The following is a 10123-nucleotide window of genomic DNA, read 5'->3' on the forward strand; positions in this document are numbered from 1 at the left end:
AAGATGGGCCAAAAGCAGTATGGTTTCCTTCAGGGAAAATCTTGCTTGACACACCAAATGAAATTCTTAGAAGAAGTAACAAGCAGGCTAGATAAAGGAGATGCAGTGGATATTGTGCATTTGGATTTTCAGAAGGCCTTTGACAAGATGCTACACTCGAGGCTACTAAACAAGATAAGAGTCCATGATGTAACAGGAAACATACCAGTGTGACAGATTATGTTATATTTTATATTATGTATAGAAATGTTTTTGAAAGATAAATTGTGTTTTTTTTTTAGTTAGGACACAAAAAGATACAAACATTTTAAAACAGATCTCATTTAAAATGCCAGAGCTCTACTCAAGGCAGACAGTTCAGGCACCAAGTGCCTTGGCAAAAGCTTTAAAGAATACCTATAGAGACTTTACAAGCAGGTGTTAATTGGACATGCTGTGGAGTAATGGATTATTGTTTTGGAAAGCAGCAGATGAATGAACTCGGAAGATTGGGACTGGTGCTGCAGTCTGCCTAATGCAGTTTGCTGTTCTAGGAGGGTCATGTCGTTTTGGAAGCAGAGAGAGTCAAATAGGGTTGTGTGTGTGTGTGTGTGTGTGTGTGTGTGTGTGTGTGTGTGTGTGTGTGTGTGTGTGTGTGTGTGTGTGTGTGTGAGTGAGTGAGTGAGTGAGTGAGTGAGTGAGTGAGTGAGAGAATTCAGTTCTACATTTCAGCAGCAGCAGCTGGGACTGGAACAGGACAAGCTTGTGGAAATACCCCATTTTGAAGATGGTTTATGAGTTCTTAGATCAGCCTGGTCAAAACCATTGTGGTCCATACAAGAGGAGATGTCGGGCTGTGTGGTGTTTCACCTGAGATAAGGGAAACAGAAAAGCAGCTCAGTGGTGACCCGAAAGAAAGAGGTTATCATCTGGAGAACCCTGAGGGGGAAAATTTCGTCAGCAAAATACTGGAGTGACTGATTAAAAAGGAATCAGTCGTGGATGTCCTGGAACAACAAATCTCTCTCTGAAAACCAACAAGAATCTTTCTGAGCAGTAACCGTTTACCTTTCAAGCACCAAAGCCTGATGAACTTTATAAATGTTAAATTCTGTGCACAGTATAAGAATTTCCTGATATCGGCGAACTTAAAGGAGTGAGAAGTGAATCAAAGAACATTTTTGAACTTACACACACATTACATATATGTGCACTTAGAATTAGAAGGGGGTTAAGTTAATAGTACTAAGTTAGTGTTTGATCCTGTTTTCATGTTTAAAGATGATTAAAAGCAACTTTTGTTTAAGTAACCATGTGTCTTGGTGAATTTCTATTGCTGCTGAGTTTTGCGCTCCTCAGGGCCCATAACATTAGTATGTGTAGAGCATTGGCTGATTGGCAGGAAGCAGAGAGTTGGAATACAGGGAACATATTCTGATTGGCTGTCAGTTGCTAGTGGTGTTCCACAAGGGTTAATGTTGGGGCTCCCTCTTTTTTATGATTTGACTTATGGAATTAATGGCTTAGTAGCCAAGTTTGCATATGGTATGAAGGTAGGTGGAGAATCTGGTAGTTTTGAGGAAATAGGGAGGCTGTAGAAGGACTGAGATAGATAAGAACAATGGACAGAAAAGTGGCAATTGAAACACAATATTGGAAAGTGTACTGTCATGGACTTTGGCTGAAAAAAATAAACAGCAGATGTTTTTTTTAAGTGGGGAGTAAACTGAAAATACCCTGATGCAAAGGGACTGGGAGTTGGTGGTGAAGAAGCCAAATGCCATGCTGGCATTCCTTTCAATAGATATTAAGAATAGGGATATGATGTTAAGGCTTTATAAAACACTGGTGAGTCATCAGTTGGAGTATTGTCAGCAATTTTGGGCTCTTCATTTAAAAATGGATTCGCTGACGTTGAAGAGGTTTCAGAAGAGGTTCACAGGTATGATTCCAGGAATGAAAGGGTTATCACATGAGGAGCATTTGACAGGTCTTTGCCTGTACTCAATGCTATTTAGGAGAATGAAGGGGGTATCTCATTGAAACATTTTAAATGTTGTAAGGTGTGGACAGAGTGGATTTAGAAAGGTTGGTTCCCATGGTGGGAGTCTTTAGGACAAATTGGCACAACTTCAGGATTGAAGGGCATCTGCTTAGAACAGAGATGCATAGGAATTTCTTGAGCCAGAGGGTGATAAATCTATAGAACTTGTTGTCTCAGGTGGTTGAGGAGGCCAGGTTATTAGGTTTATTTAAGGCAGAGGTTTTTCATTAGCCAGAGCATGAAAGGTTATGGGGAGAAAGTGGGGCAGTGGGGCTAAATGAGAAAATAGATCAGCTCATGATTAAATGGCATGGCAGACTCCAGGGGCTGATTAGCCTGTTTCTGCTTCTGTGTCTTATGATCTTATAATATTGGCTGTTATATGCCATTTCTTTTGAAGATGTAATGGGGTTACATAATAGACACAAATAAAACAAACATGCTTGCTTTTCATGTATGAAAATCAGTGTAAATCATAGGGCACATAGAAAGCCACATTATGTGTTCAAAATCTTCACATTGAACAAATTACTTGCAGAATGCAAGTTACTATTGCTACACAAAGAAGTACACAACTCACTTTGTACTCAAGAATGTTTTACAATCAGTAAATAACAAAAGTTATCAAATAATGGACCCAAATCTGCACGAAACTTCTTATGTGTACCTGCTGTAAGCCATCAAAGTCTCTGGAAATGAATTGAGACCCAAAACTTTGATCTATAAACCAAGACCAAGGTCTTTTAGCCACTTTCTACACATAGCAGCTACCAAACAATTTTGACATTGCCTTGGAGGATTATACTCTGGACCTAATTAGGAGTTTTCAGCAAGCTCCTATAACAGATTAAAAATGTTCAAGCCATCGTCAGGAAAAATAAGGTATGCCTGGAGCAAAACATTTCATTTAATATGAACTACACCGATCACCCTAAACAATTTACCAAAGTCTACTTTTTGCCTATTGTGCTAGTTATGCCTCCCTCACAGATAAACTGAACAACTTCTACATGTGGCTTGAGGCAAAAAATGGTGTGGCAGTGGAGAAGACCACCTCACCTCCAAACAATCAGGTGCTATGTCTTACAGTGGCCAATGTGAAGAAAGAATTAGGCAATGTCAACCCAAAGAAAGCTGCTGGACCGGATAACATTCCAAGCAGATTTTCTCACTGGCACATTTCTCCCTGAGTAGTGCCATGGACCCAACATGCTTCAAAGCTGCCACCATTGTCCCTGTGCCCAAGAAGTCATCTGGGTCCTGCCTCAATGATTACCACTCGGTTGCACTCACGTCCATCATCATGAAGTGCTTCAAGAGACACATCATGGGGCATATCAAGTACCTGCTGCCCCCGTCACTGGACACCCTGCAGTTCGCAAATAGATCCAACTGCTCCATGGACAACGCTATAGCCACCACCCTTCATCTAGCACTCACCCACCTGGAAAATAAAGACTTGTATGTTTGAATGCTGTTTATTGACCTCATTTCAGCATTCAACATGATCATACCTCACTACCTGATCAGGAAGTTGGGCCTGCTGGGTCTTAACACCTTCCTCTGCAATTGGATTCTCGACTTCCTGACAAGGAGACCTCAGGCAGTTTGGATCAGAAACAGCACCTTCAAGACTATCACACTGAGCATGGGGGCCACCCTGGACTACGTGCTTAATCCACTGCTGTTCACTCTGCTGACCCACGATGCTGCTGCAGCCAAACACAGCTTGAACCACGTTATCAAGTTCGCTGATGACACGACAGTGATGAACCTTCTCAGTAAGAATGAGCAGGCAGCATAGAGATGAAGTACAGACACTAATGAACTGGTGCAGAGCAAGCAACCCTGTACCTGAACTTTAAAACAACAAGAGATGGTTGTTCACTTCAGGAGGGCCTGAGGAGATAATGCTCCCCTAACCATTGACAGCTCTACCATTGAGGTTGTCCAAAGTATCAATTTCCTTAGAGTGCACCTGGTGGAGAATCTCTCCTGGTCCCTTAATACCAACTCCATAGCCAAGAAAGCCCAGCTGCACCTCTACTTCCTGCGAAGGCTGATGGAAGTCCCTCTCCCACCCTCCATCCTCACTACATTCTACAAGGGATGTATTGAGAGCATCCTATGCAACTGTATCACCGCTTGGTTTTGAAGCTGTACCACCTCAGGTTGCAAAACCCAGCAGAGGATAGTGAATTCAGTGGAAAAGACCAATGGGGAATCTCTTCCTAGCATAAAGGGCTTGTTCTACACTCGATGCAGGCAGAAAGCACCTGAACTCCCAATACAAATGTGCATAATGCACCATGGACTTTCAGTGTATATGTCTCAATACCTACCTTAATATTTTAATGTGTTGACTGCTTTCCTGATTTATATCTATGCAAATATGCTCCATGGTCCTGGAGAAATATTATCTCATCCTACCATGCAAGCATGGTATGAACAATAAATAAAGTTGACTTGACTTTCTTCCTTAAAGAAACCTTTTTTGTTAGATGAACTCCAACAAAATCCCAAGACTCCAGTTTTTAATCAACAATTCTTGAAATATTATGAAAGCATCTCCTGAAATTGTACAATTCAGGTTATGTAGATTTTGAAGATGATTTTAATGATTATTGAAAGTATAATTAAGCAGTCACATTACTTGCTCCCAAAGTGAGGACTGATCGATTAACTATAATGGGTCTTTTAGACTTTGTCTATTCATAGGTTTCTGCAAAATCAGGATTTGCATAAGTGTTTTTTTTTAATTTAATCATGTAACGTGTTAATTTCCAGTAATGCTGACATTTGTTCTCAAACCTTCATCATCCCAGATCTGAGGAGGTACTTAGCTGTAATATCAAATGATTGAGCCTGGAGTTAAAGCAAATCAATTAACGTGCACTTATAACTTACTTCCATTGAGAAAAAAGCACAGAAAAAATGTCCATCAAGCTGACTCTATCCACACCTAGCATGCACCAGGGATAAGTGTAAATTTATACTACCCATGAAATCACTTGAGTGAATATTATCCATTTATAGTGCATGATTAAGAATGATCCATCAGGTGAATAGTATTGTTCAGAATATGAAAGGATCAGCAACAATTCAGGGAGCTCCTGAGAGAGGTGTCAAAAATACAATCTCAAAGTGCAGAGAAGAACCAATGAGGAACATACATCTGGATCATTGTCTCGGTGATAATACTCTTACTTTGTAGAATAAGGTTAAATGTAAGCCATATCCCAGATAACTCTGACAGACAGTGGTGTGAGTGTTGGCACTAAATAATTGATTTGTGTCCAAAGTGATTACATGATTAATTTTAATGAAATATGATCATTGGTCATTTTACAGGAAGAGTAGCTGAAGTGTAATAATATTGGCCTTCCTACAAAAGTTAGCTTTTGGCCATCATGGCTGAAAATGGCCTATGATCATATTTCATTAAAATTAATCATGTAACCACTTTAGACACAAATCAATTATTTGTTCCACCCGAGTAAAGTCAAATCCAGAATTATTTTCTTTGGTTACAATTAGTTCCTTATATCTTCTTAACATTGGCATATCAAAAATGAGTGCTTCAAGCATCAGTTCAAGTTCAAGCTCAAGTTTATTGACATCTAATTATACACGTACAATCTGGCAAAACAGCATCTCTCTGCTCATGATGGAATCTTCATGAATAGCAGATAAAATATTCGGTGTGCCGGATGGAAAGGGTCTTCTTTAATTCCTTGAGCCCAATTTAGATAACGCATCCAGTAAATGTCATCAATAGAGAAAAGGGAGACCTCATTGATCCTCCTGGTTATTTTAATGATCCTTTGACTTCTGGTCCATTGCTTTGCAGCTACCTTACCACACAATGATGCAGCCAGACAGGATACTCTCAATTGGGCTCCTGTAAAAGGTTGTCAAAATGGGGGCCGATTAGTCTTGTTCTCCTCAGCCTCCTTAGGAAGTTTACGCACTGCTGCATCTTCCTGACTAATGAGGAAGTATGAATCCAGGATAGGTTGTTCTTTTGGCTCACCATTTCTCCTCTGCACCTGACCTAATGCCAAGGAAAGGACAAAATGATTCCACTTCTGTCGAATGAGAACTTCATTTGTATCTGGGGTTTAAGGCAGATTTGAATTATGGAAGTACGAGGTTAAATAAGTATTTTGTTTGCAGTTTTTTTTCTGCCAGGACAGAGGGCCTGATGGAATCTTCACACAGACACACACAAGATTCTGAGGTACTTCTCCAGGAAGAGTAGCTGAAGTGTAATAATATTGGCCTTCCTACAAAAGTTAGCTTTGGAATGGATGGCAATCATGGCTGAAAATGGCCTATGATTATATTTTATTAAAATTAATCATGTAACCTCTTTAGACACAAATCAATTATTTGGTGCCAACACTCACACCTCTATTTATCAGAGCTATCTGGGATATGGCTTACATCCCAGTCTTGAAAGTGGAAGCGTTGTTAATCAAGAGCAGCATTGGTATCTCACTCAAAGTAGGGGACAGGCAAGAAGAGGTAACTGTTGGCAAGAGTTGTAGCAAATGATCCAAACATCTGGTATGAGAATGCTAAGCTGAGGCATGTATATTGTGAAGGCTAAAGATAGAATATTAAGGTTCAAAATTTCTGAACTTGATTTCTGCTCCAAATGATATCCTATCCATTACCTCTCCACCCCACCCCTTCCACTCCCATTTGAATCACCAAAAGAGTTAATTCCAAACACCCGTCTATCCTATCTTTCTCCAATTTCTGATTCTTGGTTTTATTTACATGGTCAAGTCTAGAAGAAAATGAAAGAGAACATCTTACATTTACATCACATCTTTCAGAACTTCAGGACATCCAAATCAATCCATTGTTTTCTGCAAGATACAATTATAACAAGGAATTAAAAACTTTTTCTTCCATTTATATTTTCTAATTAAAAATCCATCCTGTACATCTGTACTTAATAGAAAGGACAACATAGGTTGAAAATTGTCATTCCTGATAATATTTAGTTCCAGTAAATCATATGTGCAATATACAGTGTGTGATACTTCCCAATCAGACATCAAAACTCCAACCCATAATTTCAGCCTGTTCTGAAGAGAAGCTTCCTTCTTCAGAATACTTTAGCATACCAGAGTCATCCATATGATCCGTCCAAGAACTTGGACCCTAATTTCTGCAAAATAGAGGAGATATTCAGAAGGTCACACAGCAGCCAAAGGAACTAAAATGCCGTCAACATTGCTGCCCTGATACTTCACCTTTTTATTCAGGCATCTGTCTGATTTTCAGCACTCCTGAAGAAGGACTCAGGCTTGAAATATTAAATGTCTTACTTCCTATGAATGCTGTGCGACCTGCTGAGTTTCTCCAGTACTTTTGTGTTCTGCACTAGATCACAGCATCTGCAGATTTTCTTGTTTATCTCCACATGCTTGGCAGAGCACCTCCTCCTACAATGCCCAACACAACTATTGGATGCAGAACAAATATTTTCTATCTCTTCACTGCATAGTTGCTGAATTCCATGCAGAGTCAGGGCATTTAATACTGGGCTTCTTTATACTGGTGCCATAAAAGCTAAAGTTTAAACAGCTGAATATGAAGAGCTGAGTGGAAATGAACTTCAGTAAAACTGCTAATTTCTGGAACAACTTGCCAACAATTCAAAGGGACAAATTGTAATTGATGTGGGATATGGAAAATAAATATAAATTAATGCCATCACAACATGGTTCTGAATTTTAAAACTTGACCACTATCTCCCACAGTGCATTTTTGGTTTGATGGTTAATCTGCAGTTGAATTATGAAGTAATTCAAAGGGGAAAACATTAAAAGATAATGTTAGAAGATCCTTTATAAATTACAAACTAACTTGCTAACACAGTAAACTCAGGATATATAGTCTATAAAAATCTAATTATCATATTTTGTGGTACATAAGATCATCTTTTGTTACCCTCAACCTTTGCAATGGTGCAAGAGTATCCTTTTGCATTACATTTCAGATTAGAAGTAAGTTTATCCCTGAATATAGGGCCAATAAAGAAGATTTTCTGAGAACTTTTCATTAGCTAATTTTGACAGCTGTTAAATTGGTTAGAGTACTACTTGCTTCTCTTCCATAATGCCCAACTGAGATTTGTTGAGCTTATACCAAACCTAAGAATGCATGGAATCACTAAAGCAGCCATCCTCAACTGGGGCCAAATAAGTTCAAGTTCAATTTTATTATCACCATATAGTTGTAAAGTACAACTGGATGAAATAGCGTTCTTCAGTCCTTGGTATAAACAAAACATGCAAACACATGGATAGACATAGCATACATATTTACAAGAGATTTACAGTATATGTAATAAATATATAAATAAATAAATCGATAAATAAATATTGTTAAATAATAGTAGAGTCTTGGAGAGTTTCTATGAGCAGTTCATCAGTCATTCAGCAGTCTCACGAGAAAAAGCTGTTTCTCAGCCTGGTGGTTCTGGCACTGATACTCCTATATCTCTTTTCCAATGGGAGTAGCTGGAAGATGCTGTGTGCAGGGTGGTAGGGGTCTTTAATGACTTTGGGACCTCTTTTCAGACAATGATCCCAATAGATCATGTCGATGGAGGTGAGGAAGACTTCAATGATCCTCTCTGCTTATCTTGTAGTCCAGTGGATTGATATCTGATCCAATACTCAATGGCAACCATTTCATACCGTGATGCAGCCAGCCAGAACGCTCTCAAAAAAGATCCAATATAAAGTTGACAGGAGCATGGCCAGATGCATCCCAACACCCCCCCTCCACACACACACACACACACACACACACACACACACACACACACACACACACACACACACACACACACACACACACACACACACACACACACACACACACACACACACCCCCCCCCTCAGGACCACAGCATATTTAAGGGAGGTCATAGGCTACAATTATAAAATATTTTTTAAAATGTAGTTGGTAGGAGTGAAGTACAGAAGAAACCTATTAAAATTAACTGCTTCCCAGGGAAGGGATCCCATAAACTTTGAAAAGAGTCCTAAGCTAGCCATAGGCAAAAGGAGACTGAGAATGACAGAACTAAAGAATAATGTCAAACTAATATGTAATATTAAATTGATAATCAACAGAGATCATACCTTGGTACTTCTGGCCAATATTCAATTTTCAGTTTAGATTAGTTGGAAAACCAGCAGCTCATTGTCAAAAATGAAGTTTCCAAGGATAACCCCATCAGATTAACTGGTGCACTCCCAATGAAGTTCCCTTCTGCCTCCCTTCCAGATAGACTGAACACTTTCTATGCACGGTTTGATGAGAAGAACAGGATGATATCAAAGAAAGCTCAATTTCCTCTTGATGAACAGTCCCCTTACATTGCCATGGCTGATATGAGGAGAACCCTATCCAAGGCAAACCCACACAAGATAGGACCAGATAGCATATGTGGTCAGGTACTGAAGGACTGCAGAGACCAATTGACAGAGGTCTTCAAAGATATATTACAAACCTCACTGCAGCAGTCCATCATTCCCACAGGGTTCAAGGCAGCCACCATCATCTGGTACCCAAGAGGGTGACAATAACAGGCCTCAATGACTTTCGCATTGTGACACTGGCCTCACCATTATCAAATATTTCAAGCATCTAGGACATCAATGGATACCTCCCAGATATGCTGGACCATTTCAATTCACTATAGAAGAAACTGTTCCACAGACAATGCTATAGCCTTCTTAGTTCACTCCATTCTGGCCCACCTAGAGAATGACACCTCATATGACAGATTGCTGTTCATTGACATTAACTCACCATTTAATAAGATCATTCCCCAGAAGCTGGTGAAAATGCTGTTCTCACTGGGACTCAACACCCCTCTCTGTAATTTGATCCTGGGCTTCCTAATGGAAAGACTACAGTCTGTCCGGGTCAGTAGCAGAATATAGAGCACTGTCACGCTGAGTACTGGCACACCTCAGGGCTGTGTGCTCAGCCTGCTTCTGTTCACATTACTGACCCACAACTGCATTGCCAGATTCAACTCCAACAATGTCATCAAGTTTGCAAATG

At 39.7% G+C, this 10123-nt stretch overlaps 1 long non-coding RNA gene across 1 annotated transcript; it reads right to left on the reverse strand.

Moving 5' to 3' along the window:
- Window positions 1-5712: 5712 nt before the first annotated feature.
- Window positions 5713-10056, reverse strand: LOC138737679 (uncharacterized). Its single transcript, XR_011341142.1, has 3 exons — window positions 9866-10056; window positions 6848-6900; window positions 5713-6077 (listed from the first exon to the last, which is right to left on the reverse strand). It is a non-coding gene; the product is annotated as an uncharacterized lncRNA (long non-coding RNA).
- Window positions 10057-10123: the final 67 nt, after the last annotated feature.

This window comes from Narcine bancroftii, chromosome 6, assembly GCF_036971445.1.
Source record: "Narcine bancroftii isolate sNarBan1 chromosome 6, sNarBan1.hap1, whole genome shotgun sequence".
Taxonomy (NCBI): Eukaryota; Metazoa; Chordata; class Chondrichthyes; order Torpediniformes; family Narcinidae; genus Narcine; species Narcine bancroftii.